This window comes from Narcine bancroftii, chromosome 4, assembly GCF_036971445.1.
Source record: "Narcine bancroftii isolate sNarBan1 chromosome 4, sNarBan1.hap1, whole genome shotgun sequence".
Lineage (NCBI taxonomy): Eukaryota > Metazoa > Chordata > Chondrichthyes > Torpediniformes > Narcinidae > Narcine > Narcine bancroftii.
The window spans coordinates 224,802,863-224,829,453 of NC_091472.1; the positions used below are offsets into that span (position 1 = coordinate 224,802,863).

At 42.1% G+C, this 26,591-nt stretch overlaps 1 protein-coding gene across 6 annotated transcripts in view; it reads right to left on the minus strand.

Moving 5' to 3' along the window:
- The window catches only part of trak2 (trafficking protein, kinesin binding 2), a 175,014-nt gene that overhangs the window by 134,762 nt on the left and 13,661 nt on the right, over positions 1-26,591 (minus strand). For 4 of the 6 annotated variants that reach the window (XR_011356409.1, XM_069934116.1, XM_069934117.1 and 1 more), the window contains exon 2: positions 23,090-23,263. The exons of 1 other annotated variant lie outside the window; for it this stretch is intronic. The gene's annotated coding sequence lies outside the window, so the exon portion shown is untranslated. Of the gene's footprint in view, positions 1-23,078; positions 23,264-26,591 lie in introns of all 6 variants that reach the window. One more of the 6 variants, XM_069934115.1, reaches the window with a different exon arrangement.

Sequence of the window (26,591 nt, forward strand, 5' to 3'; positions counted from 1 at the left end):
AGGTCGGCCTTTATGGCCAGGTCACAGGGGTGAAGTCATCAGTGGGCGGGACAGCCACTCGTGTTCAGAGCAGCAGCAGTATATACATATATACATATCACTACATACAGCAAGGGGTTTAGATGGGTTGAAGTTTGTTAGGTGTATTCAGGAAGGTTTCTTGACACAATATGTAGATAAGCCTACAAGAGGAGAGACTGTACTTGATTTGGTATTGGGAAATGAATCTGGTCAGGTCTCAGATATCTCAGTAGGAGAGCAATTTGGAGTAGTGGTCATAATTCTATTTCCTTTACAAATAGCATTGGAGAGAGATAGGAACACACAAGTTAGAAAAATGTTTAATTGGAGTAAGGAGAATTATGAGGCCATTAGGCAGGAAATTGGAAGCTTAAATTGGGTACATGTTCTCAGGGAAAAGTATGGAAGAAATGTGCCAAATGTTATGGGGATATTTGTGTGAAGTTCTTCGAAGGTACGCTCCAATGAGACAGGGAAGTTATTATAAGGTACAGAAACCATGGTGTACAAAGGCTGTATAAACTCTAGTCGAAAAAAAAGCTTACAAAAAGTTTAGAGAGCTAGGTAATATTAGAGATCTAGAAGATTAAAAGGCTAACTGGAAGGAGCTTTAAATGGAAATTAGGAGAGCCAGAAGGGGCCAATGAGAAGGCCTTGTCGGGCAGGATTAAGGAAAACTCCAAGGCATTCTACAAGTATGTGAAGAGCAAGAGGATAAGATGTGAAAGAATAGGACCCATCGAGTTTGACAGTGGGAAAGTGTGTATGGAACCGGAGGAAACCGCCAAAGTACTTAATGAATTCTTTACTTCAGTATTCACTTTGGAAAAGGATGTTGGTGATTGCAGTGATGACCTGCAGAAGACTGAAAAGCTTGAGCATGTAGATATTAAGAGAAAGGATGTGCTGGAGTTTTTGGAAAGTTGGATAAGTCATCGGGAACAGATGAGATGTACCCCCAGGTTACTATGGGAGGCGAGGCAGGAGATTACTGAACTTCTGGCAATGATCTTTGATTCATTAATGGGGATGGGAGAGGTACCAGAGGATTGATGGGTTGCAGATGTTGTTCCTTTATTAAAGAAAGGGAGGAGATAGCCCAGGAAATTATGGACCAGTGAGTCTTAATTCATTGGTTGGTAAATTGATGGAGAAGATTCTGAGAACCAAGATTTATTAATATTTGGAGAGGTATAATATGATTAGGAATAGTCAAAATGGTTTTGTCAAGGCCAGGTTGTGCTTTATGAACCTGATGGAATTTTTTGAGGATGTGACTAAACACATTGATGAAGGAAGAGCAGTAGATGTAGTGTATATAGATTTCAGCAAGGTATTTGATAAGGTGCCCCATGCAAGGCTTATTGAAAAAGAAAGGAGGTATGGGATCCAAGAGGACATTGCTTTGTGGATCCAGAAGGCAGAGTGGTTGTAGATGGGTCATATTCTGCATGGAGGATGGTGAATAGTGGTGTTCCTCAGACACCAATTCTGGGACCCTGACTCTTCATTATTTTTATAAATTGACCTGGATGAGGAAATGGAGGGATGGGTTAGTAAGTTTGCTGAAGTCACAAAGATTGAGGATGTTGTGGATAGTGTGGAGGGCTGTCAGAGGTTACAGAGGGACATTGATAGGATGCAAAACTGGGCTGAGAAGTGGCAGATGGAATTCAACCCAGATAAATGTGAAGAGGTTCATTTTGCTGGGTCAAATATGATGGTAGAATATAGTATTAATGGTAAAATTCTTAGCAGTGTGGAGGATCAGAGATATCTTGGGGTCTGAGTCCATAGGACACTCAAAGCAGCTGTGCAGGTTGATTTTGTGGTTATGAAGGCGTATTGGCCTTCGTTAATCGTGGAACGGAACTTAGGAGCTGAGAGCACCACCTGGATGCTGGTCAGACCCCTCTTGGAGTACTGTGCACAATTCTGGACACCTCACTACCGGAAGGACGTGGAAGCCATAGAAAGGGTGCAGAGGAGATTTACAAGGATGTAAACTCGGCCTTTTCTCCTTGGAGCGCTGGAAGATGAGCAGTAACCTGAGAGAGGTGTTTAAGATAATGAGGGGCATTGATCGTGTAGATAGTCAGAGGGTTTTTCCCAGGGCTAAAATGGTTGCCACAAGAGGACATGAGAAGCTGCAGAGGCGATGTCTGGGGTAAGTTTTTTTTATTATTAACACAGAGAGGCTGCCAGCAAAGGTACTGGATACGGATAAGTCAGGATCCTTTAAGAGACTTTTGGATAGGACATGGATTTTGAAAAAATAGAAATTACTAGGCTTTCCATAGGCCTCTAAGTTAGGCCTCATTCAGCACAACTTTGTGGGCCGAAGGGCCTGTCTACTATGTTTCTAATAAAGTCCCATTATGCAACATCTTTCTATTTAAATAAGTCTGCCTTTTGATGTTTCTTACTTTTCTCTTTGGCTTGGCTTCGCGGACGAAGATTTATGGAGGGGGTAAAAGTCCACGTCAGCTGCAGGCTCGTTTGTGGCTGACAAGTCCGATGCGGGACAGGCAGACACGGTTGCAGCGGCTGCAGGGGAAAATTGGTTGGTTGGGGTTGGGTGTTGGGTTTTTTCTCCTTTGCCTTTTGTCAGTGAGGTGTGCTCTGCGGTCTTCTTCAAAGGAGGTTGCTGCCCGCCAAACTGTGAGGCGCCAAGATGCACGGTTTGAGGCGATATCAGCCCACTGGCGGTGGTCAATGTGGCAGGCACCAAGAGATTTCTTTAGGCAGTCCTTGTACCTTTTCTTTGGTGCACCTCTGTCACGGTGGCCAGTGGAGAGCTCGCCATATAACACGATCTTGGGAAGGCGATGGTCCTCCATTCTGGAGACGTGACCCACCCAGTGCAGCTGGATCTTCAGCAGCGTGGACTCGATGTTTCTTACTAAACTGTACGATTTCACACTTTTCTACATGAAACTCTATTTGCCAAGTTTTTGCCAAATCACTTAACATCCAATTCTTGCTGCATAGTTCGAACACGCTCATTGCAATGTATCTTCTCACCTATTTTCATGTCATTAGCAAACCTGGACACTAAAGTTTGCACTGTCCCAGTCGATAGCAATTAAGGGTCAAGAACTAATCCTTGCAATGGCATCTTTCCAGACAGAGGACAACCCATTTGCTCAACAGCGGTTTCTATGTGATAAGCAGTCTCCAAGTTAACACATTTCCCCCAATCTCAGAGCCCTAAGGCATGCACCAAGATGCTTTAACATAGCATCTTTTCATATACCCTCTGGAAATCCAAATGCACCCGATCTACAGGTTCTCTTCCATCAACGCTGGTTGTTATGACCTCAAAGAACCTAGAAGTTTCATCAAATATAATTTTCCTTTCATATGAGGAGGTTTAATAGCATTAAGCTTCGCTAAGTGGCAAGCTATTTCTTCCTTGATTACAGACTTCAATATAAAGTTAGCATATTGGTTAACACAATGCTGTTACAGTGCCAACAATTGGGACTTGGGTTCGAATCCCACCCTGTCTGTAAGGAGTTGGTACCATCTCCCCGTGTCTGCGTGGGTTTTCCCTGGCAGCTCTGGTTTCCTCCCACTGTTCGAAACGTACAAGGGGTTGCTGATTAATTGGGTGTAATTGGGCAGCATGGGCTCATGGGCCAAAATGGCCTTTTATCGTGCTGTGTGCCTCAATTTAAAATTTAAATTTAAACTACAGATGTTAAAATAATTGGGCTAAAGTTTCCTGCTTTGTGCCTCCCTCACTTCTTGAATAAAGGCATCACATCTGCAGTTTTCCAATCCACCTGTACCCTCCTCACTGGGACTCCGAGGTTTGCAAAATGTAATCTAATGGCACTCTTGCAGCATCTGAATTCTATTAATGCCAAATTCTCTGCATGCTGAGAGGACCTAATTATAATATATCCCATCAACTTCAAGACCCAAATTACAACAAGCAATCAACTGAAGTAAAAAGTACCAAGAGTTTATAGGAATGTAGAGAAAGTTTGATGCCTTCAGTTTTAACAGTGTGAGGAAAGCCTGATCATCCTTTCCTTTCCAATAATTTTCTGTATACATCTTGCTGCACTGCCTTTGGTCCCAAGCAAAGTCAGAGCTAAATATAGTCAGATGCCTCACATGAACAGAGATTGCGCAAGTCTAGCTGCAGTAACTAATAACTGCAGGAAAGTCTTTCACCTGTTCCCCAAGAACTTTAAAGATTTAGTTCGTCTTTTATTGAAAAATCCCAACCATTCATTTCAATTCTGGAAATCAAAACTGGTCAGGAAGCAAATGTCAGTGTCAGTTTACAAACCCTAAAATTGGGGTTCCCAACCTGGGGTACATGTACCCCCAGTGGTACATTTGGACTTTTCAGGGGGTACATTGGGTCTGAGAGAATAACCACTACTGTACAATACATGGTGTTGTAATCTGCAGTCAGATTGCACAATGTCGTGTTTTTTTTTTATCCTTAATTTTTAGGAGTACACGGGAACCCATAAAAATGCCCAAGGGGTACAGAGGAACAAAAAGGTTGGGAACCCCTGCCCTAAAACATCCCAAAATGTGAGCAGGACAGTTCAAAATCTAAAAGATCTTAAAACTATACAGGATCTAGTTCTAGTAAGACTCTCAAATAAGTCAATGGTTTGGATTCAAGGATGGTTTTAGCAGAAAAGATTAAGGAGAATCCTAACAGATTATAAAGTATAATAAGAGCAAAAATGTAGCCAAGGGAAGAATAGGGCTCCTTAAATATCAACAAACTCGTCTATGTGTGGACACAAGAGATGGGCGAAAATCTAAACAACTATTTTCAAACTCTAAAATTACATTAAAACTCTGATCATTTGTTAACTGACTATTCAGAAATCCTGATGGTTCAGTGTTAAGATAATGATCTCACCAGGCACCAGTTTCTACTCTCCCTTTAAATTTATTGGGTTTATTGGAAAATGTGTACTATATATCTAAAATAACGTGAATTACAACACTGTTGAGCTATTTATAGTAACAATATCAACAGTGTGGAACATCAGCCAGTTCAGCACCAAAGTTGCAAGTGTGTCAAATTATCAGTTTCACTGTATTAATTGGTAATTGCATTAAATTGTATAGGCTATAAACACTTTTGAATGAAATACTAGCTGTGTGCTTTAATTAAAGACAAATTTATACATCTGAACAAGCAAAATATCAACCAGAATGCTTTGAACAAAAAAATCTGAAACAAAAGTCATACTGAATACAGTGAAGCTGACTATTGTAAATACTATCAATGTGACAGAGGCCTATAACCAGTTTGCACTGGTGAACATATCGGCACCGTAGATTGTCTATGGCCACAAATCCTAATTTCAACAATTTTCTGCATTTCCTACTAACAGTACTTTCCTATCATTTTCAGTCTCTATCTTAACTACAACTCCAATTATCCAAAATTGGATTCTCCAAAATGTTCATTTATCCAAAATTTTTTTTTAAATTTAGACAAATGAGGATACCTGAAACAAATCCCCATTTATCCAAAAATTTTTTTGAGCCGAACTGACTGGGGACCTCGGGCTGCTGACGGCAGAGCGCAGGCCTCAGTGGGGAAGTGTCCGTGATCAGCAGCAGGTACCATTTTTTTTTTGCTGAGAATTAAACATTATTTTAATGCTTAAAGCCTTCCCTTCTATATCCGACATAGCCCCGTCCTGACCATTTCAGATAATTAGTTGTACTGTATTACAAACCAGTATTGAGGCTCTGTAAGGTATTTAAAATATTATTTAAAAATGAAAAATGTTTACTTCCCATCTGAGAAAACTTTGTAACTGGTTCTTCAGCGTCAATAATGATGCTCAAAACCAGTGATCCTCTGGAATTGCAGACAGCTGACTTTATAAATACTGACTGACTGATTATCAAACCACTGGGGGGTGGGGGGTGGGGTGAACAACCTACCGAGGTCAACTACAGTCAGTCAGCTCCACACACAAAAACATCCAGGACACAAATTAGTTTTCTGACACATCCTTCTGACAACTTTGTTTTTTATATTTTCACACAAGCTTGTACAGCCATATGAAATTGTTAGTGCCATCCTGGCAGCTCGTATTCAAATTTACATACACTCCATTCTCATTATTGACTGCATACACAAGCTCACATCTTTTACAGCCTCCCTCCCCACCCCAACCCACATCAAACACAGTTCATTCAGACTTCGACCAACAACAGAAAACTTTACACCAGGGTAATAAATAATAATGAGGGAACAGGGATTGTTGCTGCTCCGTGGGCGGCCAATCATATATTCCTGTCCTTCCTTGATCAGGATTAGTGCGAGGGAGAGGACGCCATGGGAGGGACCGGGGCAATCAACCACTGTCATATGCCTATGTGGCGCATGTATGGCTGCCAAATCCTTCAGAAAGTGTCATATTGGCTTCTCAAATTATAAGTTACTTTCTCCAAGGGAACGCAGCTCTGCATTCCCTGTTCCATCGTTCGATATTAAAACTAGATTTGGACTTCCGAGTTGACGTAATGCACTTCCTGGCCATTGTCAATGTAATTAACACAAATTGGATTTGAAATTTAGACAGCTTCATTGTAAGCCTTATGTCCATTATGTTTCCCAACAGGAACAACTCTGGGTCCTGTGGAAATCGTTTACCTATAATTTTCTCCAGGCCTAGTTCTACTCAAAAGGCCTCACCTTGGTACATGGCCAAGTTGTGTAAATGAATGTCCCAGTCGTCATGCATTGGAATGAACATCTGAAACATTGGTCTGAGAGTTATGGTTTTGACCTGTTTATTTTCTGCAGCGTCAGATACACTGGTACAAGAAATCATATTGCACCAACCTATACCTTGCATTAATGACTGTGGTCATGCTATCCCAGCATAAGTCAGACCAGAATCCCTCATCAAGTAAAATACCCAAGTCCAACTCCCATCTTTCTCTCGATCTATGGAGGCCCAGTTTGGGTCCAACTGGAGCAGGAAATACATTGCAGAAATTAATTTCTTCCCACTCCTCCTTTGAATCATGATCCCCATGGCACTGCGCTGAGGTAGCCATACTTGGAAACAATACATCTGTAAAAAAGATCTTATTTGAAGATAGCAGTGGAATGTCTGATTTGGCAAGTCATATTATTTTTGAGTTGCTCAAACATTAATTGCCCCTGCTCATAACAGTCCTCTATGCACCTGATGCCAGGTGTCCAGGATCTTGTTACCTACCGTTAATGGTATTAATTTATTAGGTGTCAGGAGTGTTTTTTGGAACAGTCCCATTTTGGTGTTCAGATATTGATTAATTTTGTTCCAGATATGAATCACTTGTTTCAGTATGGGGCTGCCCTTCTTTCCTGACAGCAATTTGGTGGCCTATTTATAAATAAAGTCCACTTTTATCTTCTTGCCCACCAAGTGCAGATAAATTTGTGCCCAGGATAGTAGATCTCCTCCCTGGAAGAGAGAGGCAATGTATCTCAACTGAGTCGCCCAATAATATTTTTTTTAATTCTGGCATCCTCAATCCACCTAGACTGTAGTCCCATGTGCATTTTTCCCATAGAGACCCTTGCCACCTTACCATTCCAGAGAAACATTCTGACCTTGTGTAGCAGCTCTTTGAAGAAACACCGGGGTAATGGCACAGGCAATGTCTGGAAAAGATACTGGAATCTTGGCAACACATTCATTCTGATGCAGTTAATCTTGCCCACTATATTATGGACAGGGACATCCATCTATTTGAGTCCTTCTTGACTCTCTACAGCAAGGGGGCATAATTTAAGTTGCATAAATGATTCAAGTTGCCATTCAATATTAACTGCTAGGTATTTGATCCCCTCCTGTGGCCATTTTAAATTGCTTTTTTCTTTAAGTTGGCTATAATTCCCCTCGGTGAATGGCATCACCTCACTTTTTCCTCAATTGATCTTATACCCGGAGAGTTTCCCATAGAACTCCAATACCATGTGAAGTCAAGGCAAAGAAGTCGCAGGGTGTGTCAGACGCAACAGCACATCAACAGCAAATAAGTTGATTTTATGCTTCACCTGGCCCACTCTATAACCTTTCAATGTCTGGATCCTGACGAATTGCCTCAGCTATTGGTTCCATCGCTAGTACAAAGAGAGCTGGTGATAGCAGGCACCCTTGCTCTCTCATGCAGCCAATGGTGGCTTTTGCCACTCTAGTCCGAGTTATTCGAGCACAGGATCTACACAGATTAAAGTTGCCCCCTATTAGAATATTTTCATTTATACAGGAAATGTCCTGTATAAATTTTTCATCATCATAATTGGGGGCGTTATCATTCACTTGTGTCCAGGGTTCTGAATATATCTGACAGTGCACCATAACTAACCTTCCCATTTTGTCTGTAATCACCCTCTGCACCTGCACTGGAGCCCTCTTCCCCACTAGAATGTCTACCCCCCCCCCCCTTGCCTTTGAGCCAAACAAGGAGGATATGACCTGACCCACCCATCCCCTTTTTAGCTCTGTCAAATGCATCTCTTGAAGGAAGGCCAGATCTATCCCCATTTTTTTAATGTATGCCAAGACCATTTTTCATTTCACCAGTCTATTTAAGCCATTAACATTAAATGTAGCATACTTTACACTTTTAGCCATTACACCTGGGTTCCTTCCCTCAATGTTTTTTCCCCATCTCCACTGCACACACACCCAACCACTTACCATCTGCCCGCTGCTCTACTCCACCTGAGCCACAACAAGGCCTGGGGGGAAAATAAATATGCCATAAACCCATTCGCCCACAACATACATACCCACTCACAACCATTCCCCTCGAAATAATAAATGAGAGCATATACCCCACACACATCATTCATAAATCTCAGCCATTCTCCACTCACGCCTCAGGAGATCACCCTCCTCCTCTCGCCGCCATTATCCCTTTCCATGCGGTCACCATGACTCCCCATTCTCACCCTCAGCACTCTCTACCCATCCAATCCCAGAACCCCCCCAGACCCTTACATATAACATCTTGTATCTTTTTTCAGAGATCCAAAAACACCCAAAACCCCATACTCTACTTAACATAGAAATCCAAATCCTTCCCATCCTTCAGTTTCGATAGCTTTTTAAACCTTATTGCCTAATTTACTCTTTTCCAGTTAGCCCAGCACTCAGTGCCAGCAAGATGTTTATAAACTGGCTCGCCTTTTCTTTTTCTGTAAAAAATGTTCTTCCCCCTTCCCCACCCACCACAACATAATTTTCAAGATAGTGGGGTGATGCAGAACAGAGTCATAGCCCTTCTGCTTTGTAGACCGCTTAAAAGGTTCAAAGTCTATTCATTTCTTGAAAAGAGCTGAACTGATACCTGGATAAAAGAACACTTTCAACCCCCTGTACTCCAGAGGGGCCCCCCTCTGAATTGCCCCTTTCGGTACTGCCCCTAATATTTTTTTCACAATCCTGAAAATATTTTAGCTTTATGAGAATCAACTGGAGCCTGGCTTAGGGATTGGGGCTCTAAAGGTTCTTTCTATTTTAATAGGGGCTCCCAGCGCCGCCTCTCCGAGCACTTCGGGGATCCATTTAGTTAGGAATTCTATGAGAATCCCCCCCCCCCCACCTCCATATCTACTTTTAATACCATCAATTTAATGGTGCAGCATTGTGAAGTTCTCCAGAAAGTCCAGTTTCTCCCCATCCCATTCTTTAAGGAGACCTTTAACTTCTTGTTCCATTGTAGTAATCCTATCCTTCCCTGCCCCCAATCTCACCTCTCTCTCTGCCACCCTGCCTGTTATATTCACCAAGGCCCCCTCCATCCTGTCTAATTTTTCTGACATGTCTCTGGCTCTTCTGTCCACTACCCTCTCCAACCTATCTTCCATTTGGACCAAAATCTGCAGGATGTCTCTTAAGGAGGACTTCAGGCCCTCCTCCTCCCTTTTCTGTGGTAGCCTGGCCTTCCAACTTCTCCTGGCCTTGTGGCTGGATCCATCGCTCACTCGACCAGCACAATTACCACCTTCGCTGCTGCCCCACAGACCCTCATCTCTGACTCAATGGCCCTCACAATTGCTGCCATCGCTGTCCCAGTTGATCTTCTCTGCATCCTTGTCAGAGCTCGTAAGTCCCGAGCTCACGTTGACACCACTCGAGCCTGCCGTTCCCTGATTCGGCACACTGCAAGCAGGTCCTGGCCATTGGGGAGCTCGCTACTTGACAGCTGTCCTCCCTTGCTTCTATTCACCTGTCCCAGGGCTCTCATTGCCTTTTCAGCCACTCGGGACCATTCCTCCACTCTGGCAGCAGCCTGATTGTGGGACTCCCATTGGCGCTGAGGTCAGGGAGACTGCATCTTGCTTGATGGGTCTCGGGTAGACACCACCATTACTCCTGACACGAGGCACCTCCACTTGCTTCGAATCTTTGTCAGGCCGTCCATTTCCTCGCTGTATTTTTCCCATTTTTGTTGATTGAAGCTTCCTCATCCTCTTCTTGCAATCAAACAGGAGTTTTTCTATTTTTTTAATCCTGAATTTTGGATTTTTAACGCTGTTTTCTGGTCTAGGATCTGCAACCTTCTAGAATGTGCAATCTCCTAGACACTCACCATCATGTGACCTCCTGACAACTTTGTTAAAGTTGCCAAAGCTCATCAAGTTGCTGATAACTGCACACATGTCTTTAATGTGAGAGACAGGTCCAAATGGTGATAAATTTACCTTTTATCACCCAACCAATTTTCTGTGGGGTGATGGCCAAGGATGTTACTAGTGGTGCACCATAGTGATTGTACCAGTGATGGTATCTTTGCTGTTTGTAATACACATTAACAATCTGGATACAAAAGTAGGGAATACGATTAGCAGCTGACAAAAAAATTGGTGATGTTGACAGCAAAAAGGATAATCATAGTTTACAGAATGTCATTGATTAGTTGATACGACATCTAGATGGAATTTAATCCTGTTAAATATGAGGTGATGTCTTTTGGGAAAATTAACAAAGCTAGGATATACCCAGAGTATAGCAAGATGCAAGGAAGAACCGAGGGACCTTGTTGTAAATGTCCCTGAAGGCAGCTGCTAGTTAAAAATGCAATAACTGGATACAGAATACAAAGGTATGAGGTGCAACTATCTCAAAATTTAGGGGACAGCTGGATTTCTTGTTGCCAGACTGTAGGAAGAATTTGATTACACTGGAGAGGATGCACATATTGCCTTAGATGGAGCATTTTAGTGGTGAGGCTAAGTTAGATGAGTTTTACGTGGAGCAGAGAAAGCTGAGGGGCACCTAAGGTAGACAAAATCATGAGGACCATAGATATGGAAGTCGGAGAGAAACTTTTCTCACAAGCAACAGTGTCTCTAATCAGGCAGCACAAGGTTATGGTGAGGGATAGATAATTTAGAAGAGATGAGGAAGGATTCTTTCCACCCAGAGATCAGCTGAAATCTGAAAGACACCTGCTGAAGGGTGATGAAGGGAGATAGTTCCACGATATTTAAATGAGCACTTGAAACACCATGTATAGGAAACTATGCGCCAAGCGCTAGAAAATTAAATCACTATCAATGGTTAGAACAGACACAATGGGCCTGTTTCCATAATGTTTGACTCTTCAACAATAATTTGTATTTATAAAGGTAAAACATCACAAACCACACTTGACACAAACACTAATAGACAAAGGTTGACTAGGGATAGTCAGTACGGTTTTATAAGTGGGAAGTTCTATCTCCCAAATTTGATCAAGTTTTTTTGAAGATGTGACCTAATAGGTAGATGAAGGCAAAACTGTAGATATTGCATCTATGGATATCAGAAAAGCATTTGATAAGGTTTCACACAGTAGGCTGCTCTGAAAGGTTAGATTGCATAGGATCCAAGGAGAGATAACTAAATGGATAGATAATTGGTTTCATGGAAGAAAGCAGAGGGTGACGGAGAAAGGTTGTATTTTGGAATGGAAGCCTGTGACTCAGAGTTCAATCCTGGGCCCACTCTGTTTGTCACCGATATCAATGTTTTGGATGAAATTATACATGGTATGATTAGAAAGTTTGAAGATGACACTAAAGTGGCTGATATTGTAGATAGTGAAGATGGTTGCCAAAACTTGCAGAAGGATCATGATTGATTGGTGGGCAGAGGAAGGGTTGATGGAATTTAATGGTGGAGAAATGTGAGTTATTGCATTTCAGAAAGTCTAACATGGGTAGTATCGACACAGTGAAAGGTAGAGTTCTCGGGACTGATGTAGACCAGAGGGACGAAGGAGTCTCTTAAAAGTGGCATCACAAGTTGATATGGTGGTCAAAAAGGCCTTCAACACAATGGCTTTCATGAGTCAGAGTATTGAGTATAAAAATTGAGAGATCATGTTGCAGTTGAATAAGATGTTGATGAGGACATATTTGGAGTATTGTGCTCTGTTTCTGTCACAGGCTATTGGAAAGATGTTCTGGAGCTGTAGAGGATGCAGAGATTTACGAGGATGTTGCCAAGGCTCGTGGGTCTCAGCAAAAGGAAAAGGTTGAGCAAGTTAGGGCTTTAGTCATTAGTGTTGGAGGAAGAGGGGTGGTCTTATACAGTTGTACAAAATCATGAGAGGAATAGATCAGGTGAACATCCAGAGACCTTTGCCCAGAGTGAGAGAATTAAGAACCAAGTTTAGGGTGAGGGGGGAGAGATTTAACAGGAATCTGAGGGGTTACTTTATTTAATTGCACACAGAGTTGATGTATGAAACAAGCTGCGTGAGGAGGTATATACTGTTGCAATTTTTAAGAAACATTTGGACAGATACATGAAGAGGATATATTTGTAGGGATATGGGCCAGGCATAGACGAGTGGGACACTTTGGTTGGCATGGGAAAGATGGGTCAAAGGGCCTGTTTCTGCATTGTACTTCATGACAAAACAAATTGCACATGACCAAAAGCTTGATCGAAGACCCAACCTACTCACTGGTTTAAAAAGGTTTCCCTCATTTTAGGTTCTTCTTCCAATCACCTTCGCATTCTCCTCTATCCCTCTATTTATTTCACATTTTTAAATAACTCCATCAGATTCGCTGGAAACATAGTGGTTCCTGGAAATAACTCCAGATTCTTTACTTTCCTAAATATTAATGTAACTAAGATCCCTCAGTCCTGGAATAATTTCTACACCTTCTCCAACATCTTTGCATCGTTCTTAAAATGGGGTAGCTTGAATTGGACATAATATTCCAGATGTGGGTAAACCATTATTTAATGAAGATTTCTTGCTTTATCCTTGTGTTCATAAAGCCTAAACTCTTGTGCTTTTATATTTACTTTCAAGAATATATTCCTCTCTGGGGAGTCACATGATGGAATAGTGGGGGCAGGGGAATACCAGCCCTCTCCAGAAAAGAAGAAATAAAGTGAAGAAAATGCAAAGTTCAAGAAATAAAAAACATAACAAATAAAAGATAAAGTTGTAGAGAAAAGAAAGAAAATGGCATCCAAGAAGGAAAAAGTAAAAACAACGGGGAAAAAAAGAAGAAAAGACGCCGGAAGAGAAAGGAGAAGGCCTTACCTGCATGAAGAAACAGGGAGCCGTCGTGGAGAAGAGAGCCCGTTCTCCAAGGTTGGTGACAACCCCGCAGAGTTGCGACCCGCCGACCGCTGGACTGCAAAAATGGCTCTTTGAGACAAACAAAAATGCGCAGTGCGCTTACTAAGGAGAAGGAGAACGCTGACGGGAGGGGGGCTCAGCTGAGGAGCGGGCGAACACAACGCGACCAGCTGAGGGATGCCTGACACCAGGGCTTTCAGCTGGAAAAAGACGAAAGCGACAGGAAAGAGAGTGAAAGGAAAGAAGAGCAGCAGCAGGAGACTGAACAGATGAGTAGCCCAGAAGAAGAGGACCAACAGCAAGAAGCCAAGCAAGAAGAAGGTCAGCAAAGTGAGACAAGGAACTCATCAGGAAAGTCAGAAGAGACACAGATACAAGGAAGAGAAGAAGAAGACACAAACACAGGTGCAGACACAGAAGAAGAGGAAGAAGAAGACCAAGATCTGCACAGAGAAATAGAAGGTAAAACAGATGGACAGAATATAGATTTTTAAAAATTTCAAGAACAAATGAGAGCATTAAAAGAATGGTTGACATTAGAATTTAGTGAAATGAAAAGTACAGAAGAAAAAGTAAGTAGAATAGAGCTGGTCATGACAGAAATAGGGAAAAGATTAGAAACTGTGGAAGAACGAGAAATGGCTGTAGAAATGGAAGTGAATGACCTAAGAAGAAAATTGGAAGAAAATGATAAAAAATGTTAAAGAGTCACAAGAGCTGTTAGCTCAGAAAATCGATATGATGGAAAATAGTGAGCCTAAAGGAAGATAAATAAGGCACAGATATGAAGAAATTTATAAAAGAATGGATCCCAAAGGTCCTGGGAATGACAGAAATACAGGAAGGAATGGAACTAGAAAGGCCACACAGAACACTAGCTCCAAAACCACAGACACACCAAAAACCAAGATCCATTTTAGTAAAATTTTTGAGATATACGACAAGAGAAAATATACTGGGAGTGGGCAAGGAATAAAATTAGAGAAGACAAAAAACCATTGGAATACAAGGGTCAAAATATATGTTTTTACCCAGATATAAGTTTTGATCTCTTAAAGAAGAGGAAGGAGTTTAACACAGCAAAATTGATCCTATGGAAAAAAAGGTTATAAATTTATGTTAAGATACCCAGCTGTGCTTAAAATATTTATCCATGGCAAGCAAAACAGACTGTTCTCAGATCTGGAAGAAGCACGAGAATTTGCAGAACACCTGCAGGAAAGAAGGAGAGATGAAAAGATGTAACAAGAATGAAGAACGGCGATAAAATACATATAAAGATGTAAAAATAATGTATATGTAAGAACTAAAGAAAGGAAAGAGAAGGGAAGAAAGGAAGTAAGGGGGAAAAAAAGAGGGTGAGCTTTGATATATGTGAAAAAAAAGGGTTTTCTGGGGGGGTTTGGGTGGGAGAGAATAACCGGCACTGCGAAATCAGTTGACGTTTGCGAGCGGGTTCGCAATCCATATGGAGAGGGTAGTTGTGATTGCCCGGCAAGGATAAGGGGCAACTCAGAGAGGGGGGGGGGACATTTGGACATTTGGGGCTAAGGGAAAATTGGATGTGGGAGTTGAAGTATTTTATGTTATAAATGTGTTGCCATACATTGAGCTTAAAAAGGGAAAACTGAGAGATGAAAATGGGGAAAAGGGGGATGCTGGTGGTGAAGAAGCAGAAATGAGGTGTAAACAGGGTATGAGATGGCCATGTTGAATTATATGACTATAAATATTAATGGCCAAGCAAGCTGGGATGTGGCAGCGAGGTCCTTGGGTCGTAGGTTTTATATCGGAGTGGCCTTCTCCTATGCAGGTTTCTTACCCGGGCCGGAGGGGCCTGCTTCCCCTCCTAGGTCGGACCATACTGCCCGGACCGGGGCCGAGGCCGCCACTGCTTTCCCTGTGCCCGGTCCGGGGCCGCCGCCTCCTACTTTCTGCCCGGACCGGGGCCTCCGCCTGCCTCACTCGACCGAGGCCGGGGCCACCGCCTTCTCTTCGCTCTTGCCCGGATCGGGGCCGCCACCGCCTACCCTCTGTCCGGACCGGGGCCGGGGCAGCCGCTGCTTTCCCTGTGCTCGGACCAGGGCCGCCACCTCCTTCTTTCTGCCCGGATCGGGGCCTCCGCCTGCCTCACTCAACCGAGGCCGGGGCCGCCACCTCCCCTTCGCTCTTGCCCGGATCGGGGCCTCCGCCTGCCTCACTCAACCGAGGCCTCCGCCTGCCTCACTCAACCGAGGCCGGGGCCACCGCCTCCCCTTCGCTCTTGCCCGGATCGGGGCCGCCGCCTGCCTCACTCGACCGAGGTCGGGGCCGCCGGGTGGGGCCAGTACTGCGTGCACTGCACTCCACCTAAAAGCTCCTTTGCGCAGGCCCGAGGACAGTTCCACGTCCTCCCCCTCCACGTCCTCCCCCTCCACGTCCTCCCCCTCCACGTCCTCCCCCTCCACGTCCTCCCCCTCCACGTCCTCCCCCTCCACGTCCTCCCCCTCCACGTCCTCCCCTCCACGTCCTCCCCCTCCACGTCCTCCCCCTCCACGTCCTCCCCCTCCACGTCCTCCCCCTCCACGTCCTCCCCCTCCACGTCCTCCCCCTCCACGTCCTCCCCCTCCACGTCCTCCCCCTCCACGTCCTCCCCCTCCACGTCCTCCCCCTCCACGTCCTCCCCCTCCACGTCCTCCCCCTCCACGTCCTCCCCCTCCACGTCCTCCCCCTCCACGTCCTCCCCCTCCACGTCCTCCCCCTCCACGTCCTCCCCCTCCACGTCCTCCCCCTCCACGTCCTCCCCCTCCACGTCCTCCTCCTCAAAAGATGCTCACAAATTCAAGCTAGCATGCTGGAACATCAAAACCATGCTAGACAAGGCCGACAGACCTGAACGTCGGTCTGCCCTCATCGCACATGAACTCCTCAGACTTGACATCGACATAGCCGCTCTCAGTGAATCCGCCTTGCAGATGTAGGCAGCCTCCACGAATGCGGCGCGGGCTACACACTCTACTGGTCTGGCAAGCCTATGGATGAACGACGCCTATCTGGTGTAGGCTCCATGGTCAAGAACTCCATTGCCTCCAAACTCGAAAACCTCCCGACAGGCCACTCGGACCGGATCATGTCCATGCGACTCCCCCTTCAAAACAAGCGTCGCTTCACCCTCTTCAGTGTCTATGCTCCAACCCTCCAGGCGGAACCAGCAGAAAAGGACAAGTTCTATACTGAACTGCGCAACCTCATTCAACGCACCCCTACAGTCGACAAGGTTGTCATCCTTGGCGACTTCAACGCTTGCGTCGGCAAAGAGTCAAAAATATGGCCAGGAATCCTGGGCAAGCATGGTGTCGGCAAGTGCAACGACAATGGGTGCCTCCTGTTGGAGCTCTGCGCAGAACAGCGACTTGTCATTACAAACACACTTTTTCAGCAGAGGGACAGCCTGAAGACTACCTGGATGCATCCCCGATCCAAACATTGGCACCTCCTGGACTACATCCTGGTGCGAGAAAGAGACAAACGAGATGTGCTCCACACCAGGGTCATGCCCAGCGCGGAATGCCACACTGACCACCGGCTGGTTCGCTGCAAGCTCAACCTTCACTTCAAGCCAAAGTCCAGGAACAGTAAAGCCCCCAGAAAGAGGTTCAATGTTGGAAACCTGCAGTCAGACGAAGTGAGAGGAAACTTCCAGGCAAACCTCAAAGCAAAGCTCGAGGATGCAATCCGCCTCACGGACTCGTCCCCTGAAATCCTCTGGGATCAGCTGAAGACTACCATACTGCAATCCACTGAAGAGGTACTGGGCTTCTCCTACAGGAAAAACAAGGACTGGTTCGACGAAAACAGCCAGGAAATCCAGGAGCTGCTGGCAAAGAAGCGAGCTGCCCACCAGTCTCACCTTACAAAGGTGTCCTGACCAGAGAAGAAACAAGCCTTCCGTCGCGCATGCAGCCATCTTCAGCGCAAACTCCAGGAGATCCAAAATGAGTGGTGGACTAGCCTCGCCAAACGAACCCAGCTCAGCGCGGACATTGGCGACTTCAGGGGATTTTACGAGGCTCTAAAGGCTGTCTACGGCCCCTCACCCCAAGTCCAAAGCCCGCTGCGCAGCTCAGACGGCAAAGTCCTCCTCAGCGACAAGATCTCCATCCTCAACCGATGGTCAGAACACTTCCAATCTCTTTTCAGTGCCAACTGTTCTCTGAACCCTTCTCCATTAACAATGACATGAAGCAAGGCTGCGTTCTCGCTCCAACCCTCTTTTCAATCTTCTTCAGCATGATGCTGAACCAAGCCATGAAAGACCTCAACAATGAAGACGCTGTTTACATCCGGTACCGCACGGATGGCAGTCTCTTCAATCTGAGACGCCTGCAAGCTCACACCAAGACACAAGAGCAACTTGTCCGTGAACTACTCTTTGCAGACGATGCCGCTTTAGTTGCCCATTCAGAGCCAGCTCTTCAGCGCTTGACGTCCTGTTTTGCGGAAACTGCCAAAATGTTTGGCCTGGAAGTCAGCCTGAAGAAAACTGAGGTCCTCCATCAGCGAGCTCCCCGCCATGACTACCAGACCCCCCACATCTCCATCGGGCACACAAAACTCAAAACGGTCAACCAGTTTACCTATCTCGGCTGCACCATTTCATCAGATGCAAGGATCGACAACGAGATAGACAACAGACTCGCCAAGGCAAATAGCGCCTTTAGAAGACTACACAAAAGAGTCTGGAAAAACAACCAACTGAAAAACCTCACAAAGATAAGCGTATACAGAGCCGTTGTCATACCCACACTCCTGTTTGGCTCCGAATCATGGGTCCTCTACCGGCATCACCTACGGTTCTTAGAACGCTTCCACCAGCGTTGTCTCTGCTCCATCCTCAACATTCATTGGAGCGACTTCATCCTTAACATCGAAGTATTTGAGATGGCAGAGGCCGACAGCATCGAATCCACGCTGTTGAAGACCCAACTGCGCTGGGTAGGTCACGTCTCCAGAATGGAGGACCATCGCCTTCCCAAGATCGTGTTATATGGCGAGCTCTCCACTGGCCATCATGTCAGAGGTGCACCAAAGAAAAGGTACAAGGACTGCCTAAAGAAATCTCTTGGTGCCTGCCACATTGACCACCGCCAGTGGGCTGATATCACCTCAAACTGTGCATCTTAGCACCTCACAGTTCGGCGGGCAGCAACCTCCTTTGAAGAAGACCGCAGAGCCCACCTAACTGTCAAAAGACAAAGGAGGAAAAACCCAACACCCAACCCCAACCAACAAATTGTCCCCTGCAACCGCTGCAACCGTGTCTGCCTGTCCTGCATCGGACTTGTCAGCCACAAACAAGCCTGCAGCTGACGTGGACATTTACCCCCTCCATAAATCTTCGTCCGCAAAGCCAAACCAAAGAAATATTAATGGAATACATAACCAAATTAAACAAACGATACTATTAAATTTCCTGAAAAAAGAAAAAAATAGACATAGCATTTGTGCAGGAAAAGGATCAACTGAAGTGGAACATAATAAATTAAAGAGAGACTGGGTAGGGCATGTCGCGGCAGCATCATATAATTCAAAAGCTAGAGGTGTAGCTATGTTAATTAATAAAAATGTACCAATCAAAATAGAGAAGGAAGTAATAGATCCAGCAGGGAGGTATGTTATGATAAAGTGTCAGATATATTCAGAATTTTGGAATTTGCTCAATATATATGCACCTAATGAAGAGGATCAAAAGTTTATGCAAGATATTTTTTTGAAGATTGTAGATACGCATGGGAATATATTGATAGGAGGAGATTTTAACCTTAATTTGGATCCAATGTTGAATAAAACTGGACAAAAGACTAGCAAAAAGAATAAAGTAGCCAAATTTATGGTTAAATCAATGCAGGAAATGAAACTTATGGACATATGGAGGAGGCAGCACCAAAGGGAGAAGGAATACTCATATTATTCGAGTAGGCATAAAACATACTCAAGGATTGATATGTTTTTGTTGTTGGCCCATATTCAAGGGAGAGCTAGGAAAACTGAATATAAAGCTAGATTACTATCTGATCATTCACCCCTGTTATTAGCAATAGAACTGGAAGACATCCCACCAAGAACATATAGATGGAGGTTAAACTCCAAGCTACTTAAATGGCAGGAATTTAGAGAGTTTATTCAACGCCAAATTAAAATGTACTTTGAAATAAATACGGAATCAGTGAAAGACAAATTTATATTATGGGATACAATGAAAGCTTTCAATAGAGGGCAGATAATAAGTTATGTAACTAAGATGACAAAGGACTACAATCGGAAAATAGAAAAGTTGGAAAGAGAGATATTAAGTACAGAAAAGGAACTAGCAACAAGGGATGATATAAGAAGAGAACTGGCGGATAAAAAACTAAAATACGAAACATTACAAATGTATAAGGTGGAGAAGAACATAATGAAAATAAAGCAAAAGTATTATGAACTAGGAGAAAAAAACACAAAATATTAGCCTGGCAACTTAAAACAGAACAAACTAAAAGAACTGTATTGGCATCAAGGAAAAAGGACAGACAAATTACATATAATCCAATGGAGATTAATGAGAACGTTAAGGAATTTTATGAACAATTATACCAAACTGAGAATGAGGGGAAAGATGATAAAACAGAAGAGTTTTTAGCTAAGATTGAACTGCTGAAATTGCAAGAAGAGGAACAAAACAAACTGATAAAACCTTTCGAAATAGAGGAAGTTCAGGATATATTAAAAAAGCTGCTGAAGAATAAAATGCCTGGAGAGGATGGATTCCCAATAGAATTCCGTAAAACATTTAAAGAGTTATTAATTCCTCCTCTCCTGGAAGAAATGAACAAGGTAGAAGAAACACAAACTTGCCAGATTCATGTAAGACAGCAATAATTACAGTAATAGCAAAGACGGAGAAGGATCCACTAACATCAGCATCATATAGGCCAATATCTCTACTTAATTCAGATTATAAGATAATAGCAAAATTATTAGCAAACAGATTGGCCGACTGTGTACCAAAAATAGTAAAACAAGTTCAAACTGGATTTATTAAGAAAAGACGAACAGCGGATGTCTGTAAACTTATTAATCTAATCCATGCATTTCAAGGAAATAAGAAGCCAACAGTGGCTGTTGCTTTAGATGCAGAAAAAGCCTTTGACAGAGTAGAATGGAATTATTTATTTAAAGTATTACAGAGGTTCAATCTACCAGAAAAATATATTAATTGGATTAAAGCATTATATAATGGACCATTGGCGAAGGTAACAGTAAATGGATATGTATCGAACCAATTTAAATTAAGTAGGTCAACTAGACAGGGATGTCCACTATCCCCCTCATTGTTCGCTTTAGCAATAGAACCATTGGCCGAACTGATAAGAACAGAAAATAAAATAAAAGGGATAAAAATAAAGGAGAAGTATAAAATCAGTTTATTTGCAGATGGCATCATAGTATACTTAACAGAACCAGAAATATCAATAAAAGAACTACGTAAGAAATTGAAGGAATATGGAGAAATATCGGGGTACAAGATCAATGCAAATAAAAGTGAAGTGATGCCAATGAGTAACTCAGACTATACAGAATTTAAAAAAGAATCTCCATTTAAATGGCAAGCACAAGCAATCTGATACCTAAGGAATCAGGTTAGATAATAATTGAAGCCACTTGTACAAACTAAATTATCAGCCACTAATAAAGAAATTGCAGGAAGACTTAGAACATTGGAAAAAATTACCGCTAACGTTGATGGGGAGGTTAAACTGCAATAAAATGAACTTGTTCCCAAGGATACAATACTTATTTCAATCGTTACCAATTCCCTTAACAGAGAAATTCTTTAATGAACTAAAAAGAATAATAAGGAAATTTTTATGGAAAGGGGGGAAACCGAGGATAGCGTTAGATAAATTAACAGAGAGGTATAATCAAGGTGGTTTGCAGTTACCAAACTTTAAAAATTATTATAGAGCAGCACAATTAAGGTATTTATCAGATTTTTATCAGACAAGGGAAAAACCAGATTAGACTAAGATAGAGCTAGATAAAATAGGGGAGAAGGTACCGGAACATATACTTTATAAGTGGGATGAAAAGCTGATACGATATAAAAGCTCACCAGTATTGCATCATTTACTCAATATATGGAAGAAGATTCACTTAGAAAGGAAAAAAAACAAATTACCAAATACCAAAATTATTATTGACGCAAAATCAGCTAATCCCTTTTACAATAACCTTTCCTTTAGAGAATGGGAGAGAAAAGGAATTAAAAGAATAGAAAATTGTTTTTTGGGAAATAATTCATTAACATTTGAACAAATGAAGTACAAATATGGAATAACTCATGGTATAATGTTTGCATACCATCAACTGAAAGCCTACTTAATGGATAAATTGGGAAACAGACTGAGGTTACCAGAAGGAAGCAGCTTTGAATATGTGATTACAGACACAATGATAATAAAAAGATTTATAACGAACATGTACATCAAGCTGCAAGAGAAGGAAAATTATGAAATAAGCTATAAACCCAAACAAAAGTGGGAAAAAGATTTAAACATAAAGATAAAACATGAAACATGGGAAAAGTTATGTTCTGGAACTATGAAAATATAATAAACACAAGGTTACGCATGATACAGTATAATTGGTTACACAGGTTATATATCACGCCCCAAAAGTTAAAAAAATTGGGATCCAACATTATCAGATAGTTGTTTTCGCTGTAAGAAGGAAATGGGAACAACAGTACATGCAATTTGGGCATGTGAGAAAGTGAAAAAGTTTTGGGAAGATCTAAATCAGGTATTAAAGAAAATCACAAAAAACAACATACCAAAAAATCCAGAGATCTTTCTTCTAAATAATAAGTAAAGAATTAGGCCTCAAACTGGATGAAGCGCAAAAAAAGATTTATTATGATAGCCTTCGCTGTAGCAAAAAAATGTATAATGTCAACGTAGATATCAGAAGAGAGCCTGAGAATACAGCAATGGTACATGGAAATGAATAAATGTATTCCATTGGAAAAAATAACATACAATCAAAAAAATAAAGTCACATTATTTGAACAAATTTGGGAGCCGTACATGGAACATTACAGAGAGGGCTTGCCTCTGATCTCCACCTCCTAAAATGATAAAAAGACAAAATGACTTGATCCAGTGTGTAAAAGTAGATGACACATTTTTCTTGTTTATTTTCATTGTGTGATGACATTGTTTAATGGTTTTATTGTATTGTATATGTTGAATGTTTATTGGTTTTGGAGGGGGTGGGAGGGGGGAGGGAAGGTAGGGGGGAAAAAAAGGGGAGAAAATGCCACTGTGTATATTTAAGAGGGAAATGTTTGTATGTCATTTGGTTGATATGGTTCACAGTGTGAAAAATAAAAAAAAATTTAAAAAAAGAATATATTCCTCTAAAACTGGCTTGTTCTAACTTACTTGTATCTCACCTTCCAAGTTCTAATGAAGTGTTTTTGATTTGACTTGTTAATTCTATTTTGCTTTCCATGGGTGTTGCCTGAGTGACCTGCTGAGTGTTTCTCTATTTTCTGTTTTCATCTGAGTTTGCAGTTTTATTAACTTCTTCTTGTTCCCCTAATTTCTCTGTCTGGTCTTTAGTTTTTCTGCGATCCAGTGATATAAAAAAAAGCACAAAAAGAGATTATTCAGTCTAATATTCATGCTAATCAAAATAAATGGCTAAATTTGCGGTCATTTACTCTGGGTTTAGCTCCATCCTTGCATACACCTGCAACTTATCTGCAAGATCAATTTACAGCACAACATTCTTCTCTGGCAATCATTTCATTGCAGCTGATTGTCCTTCCAACCAAGCCAAGGGCATTAGCTTAGTATATCTCGGTTACTGCATTAAAAGGAGACTATATATTTAACATTCTATTCAATGCTACACAAGGGCACAATGAAATGAAGGCATTATGTGCAACTTTTTTGAAACTTCACAAGTGAATGGACATGCAAATTAACAATTATAACACAACCAGTAGTTGTTACAACAGCAAATAGGGAAATAATCTTTTTACCGAAGTATTCCTTGCTTATTATAACAGTGAAAGTAGAGGCCAAGCATTTGATATTACATAGGAACACACAAAATGGATCTCGAATAATCCTAAAAGAAAAATTTGTGCACGCCTCAGATCCAGGGAATCACTGTAATTTTACACAGTGAAATTTGCACAGTGAAAATTGGAAAATGAATGTTACAGGCAAGATGAAGATGCAGAGTGCAGATTATAAATGATTGAAGGGCAAAACCCATAATTTAATGCAGTCATTCTCAATGGGGCCCAAACAGTTCCCCCAGGGGCCAAAGCACATTTAAGGGGGGAGGGGGTGAGGAGAAAATGTAGTTGGTTGGAGAGAAGAATGGAAGAAACCAACTAAACTTGACTGCTTCACAGGGAAGGGGGGGCCCATAAATTTTGAACAGAGTCCTGACGGGGCCACAACCAAAAAAATGGTTAAGAATGGCTGGTCTAAAGCACTTCACATCGTACAACTTTAGTCAATAGAGCTATTTATCCTATCTAACAGAAGAGATCATCATTTAGACTCGAAAACTGATACAGACAACACACACACAATGTTGAGATCAGGATCCCCCTGATAACAATATTTAGATCAATTGGTGAGAAGAATGTCCGAAGACGGTTCTGCATGACATGATCATCAACTGTATAGTGTAGCAACATGGTGGGAACATCCATGTTGAATTAACTGATGTGAATATACTTCAATGGTATCTTCCTCCTCACTAGCAATTGCCTGCATTTGTACAATATTGTTAACAGATAGCATCCTTTGCAGAGGTGTAATCAAACAATATAAAAATGGCTGTGCCAACAGCTAAGACAGCAAATGAGACCTTCTAAAGTTCGGTTAAAGAGACAGGTTATCAAAGAGGGGATTTGAAGAAGGGAAAGCAAGGCAAAACCATCAATTGTAAGGAAAAAAGAAATTTGCATGAGGGGAACTCCCATGGCTAAGGAATCAGGGATGGACAAAACCATAAAAACAATTAAGTAAAATGTTTTAGTTTGTGGCTTGGAAACCAAACATTAATGATCAGGTGAGTTATATACATTAATGGAGAATGAAAGCAGTATGTGGTGGATGGGGAAAGAGTAAAGGTTAAAAAAAATTAAACTACAAAACCTCTCTAGTTTCATGACTGTGCCTTGACAGAGCTTAACACTGTGACAGCCTTCAAGTAGCACTGCAAACTCTGTAGCTTCACTGTCTAGATTAAATTACACATTAGATAATATGCCGTCCAATTACACCTACAACCATCAACAGTACTGTTCTTCATCAAGAGGAACAACACAAAGCCAAACAAAAACAGGTTTCTGGGCTGATCATGAACAGAAATCCATATATTAAAACATATCTTCAATAAGACTAATAATGGGATGAGTAGATAATTGTAAATAAGTTGTGGTCACCTTATATCACTCATAACCTTTGAAGCACAAATAAATTATGTACTGTTTATGTTTTCTAAATATACCTTTCAGATTATTTTTCATGATTTATTATAATCCTACAAAACATGAACATTATGCTTCTCACATCAACATCCACCTCAAATCAGTATACAAATAATGCCAGCTTGAAGTCCAGGAGAATTAACCATGTCAACATTCTGTATTACATTTCACATAACAGAAACAGGAATGTAACTCTCACAAACCCATATCATACTATACAAGCCATATCGTATAAATTCACCAACATCCCAAGATAAACATTATCTCATAGGATTGTAATCTGCTTGAATACATTTCTTGAGGTTTTAAAATATTTTAATATTTTCACTGTTCGACACATCCATCCTTCTCACATGTTTAAAGTGGACAAATTTTGACTCACAAAATGCCATTTTCCCCAACTACAATATTACAGTTAAATACATGTGATGAGACAAGCCTCTTGGTATAGAACACCACCATGGTGGCATTAAGCTGAATCTAAATATTTCCAGACAAAAATTCTTGGAGCAGTGGCCATTGTTGCAAATGACACAAGATGAATAAAACCTACAGGTTATACTGCCACTTTCATTAGATTCAAAATAATTCTCTAATTTACCAATGTTCAATTAAGAATTCATTTGTACAGTAAACAGACGTCAAATCCTCGAGTATATGCAGAATGAGGTACATAACAATTGACCAAAGACAGACCAGAACTAAATCTTCATTACAAATCAGTGATTTTGTTTCTCTTCAGCCCACTGTACTGCAGGTACACAATATTTAAGAAAGATTAACTGCATTTGCTGAGGCCATGTGTCTTCCATAACCTCAACATGTCAAAAGTATTTCAAAGTGAATGAGTTTACTTTGTGATGAGATACGGAAGAAAGACAGCTTTGAATATTGCACAATTCCATCAAAAGAAACAACAACATTTTTGAAGGCTGATTGATGAATAAGTAAGTCAGGGCGTAGGAGAATTGTCGCTTTTCTTTGAAATGAAGTAATGCATTTTTTTAACATTTGCCAAGCCAAAGTCGAGGCACACACAATAGAAGTGCAAGATGTAGAGTCATGGGAAAAGAGTTTGCCAGTGCAGGAATTGGGGGGGGGGGGGGGGGGGATGATTGGGGAAAGAGTTCTTACTCGTGGAGAGGGTAGGGGGAAGAGGACAACTGGTGAGGTGGATGGATACTCGGAGACGGTTGATCGGTGGAATTGGAGAGTTGAGAGGGCTGGGCCGTGAGTGCGCTGGGATGCCAGTTTAAGCATCAGAAGGACTGGACAACGGGGGAAAGCCTTCTGGTGCGCATCCTAGAGTTGAGGAGGCGGTGATAAAGAATCGGGTTTATCATAAGGGATGACAATAAAAAGCGAACGGGGAGGAGGCTCACTGGCAGAGGAACACTGGGCGACCGGCGCCGATCGTGGTTGCCGCCCTCCCGCCTCC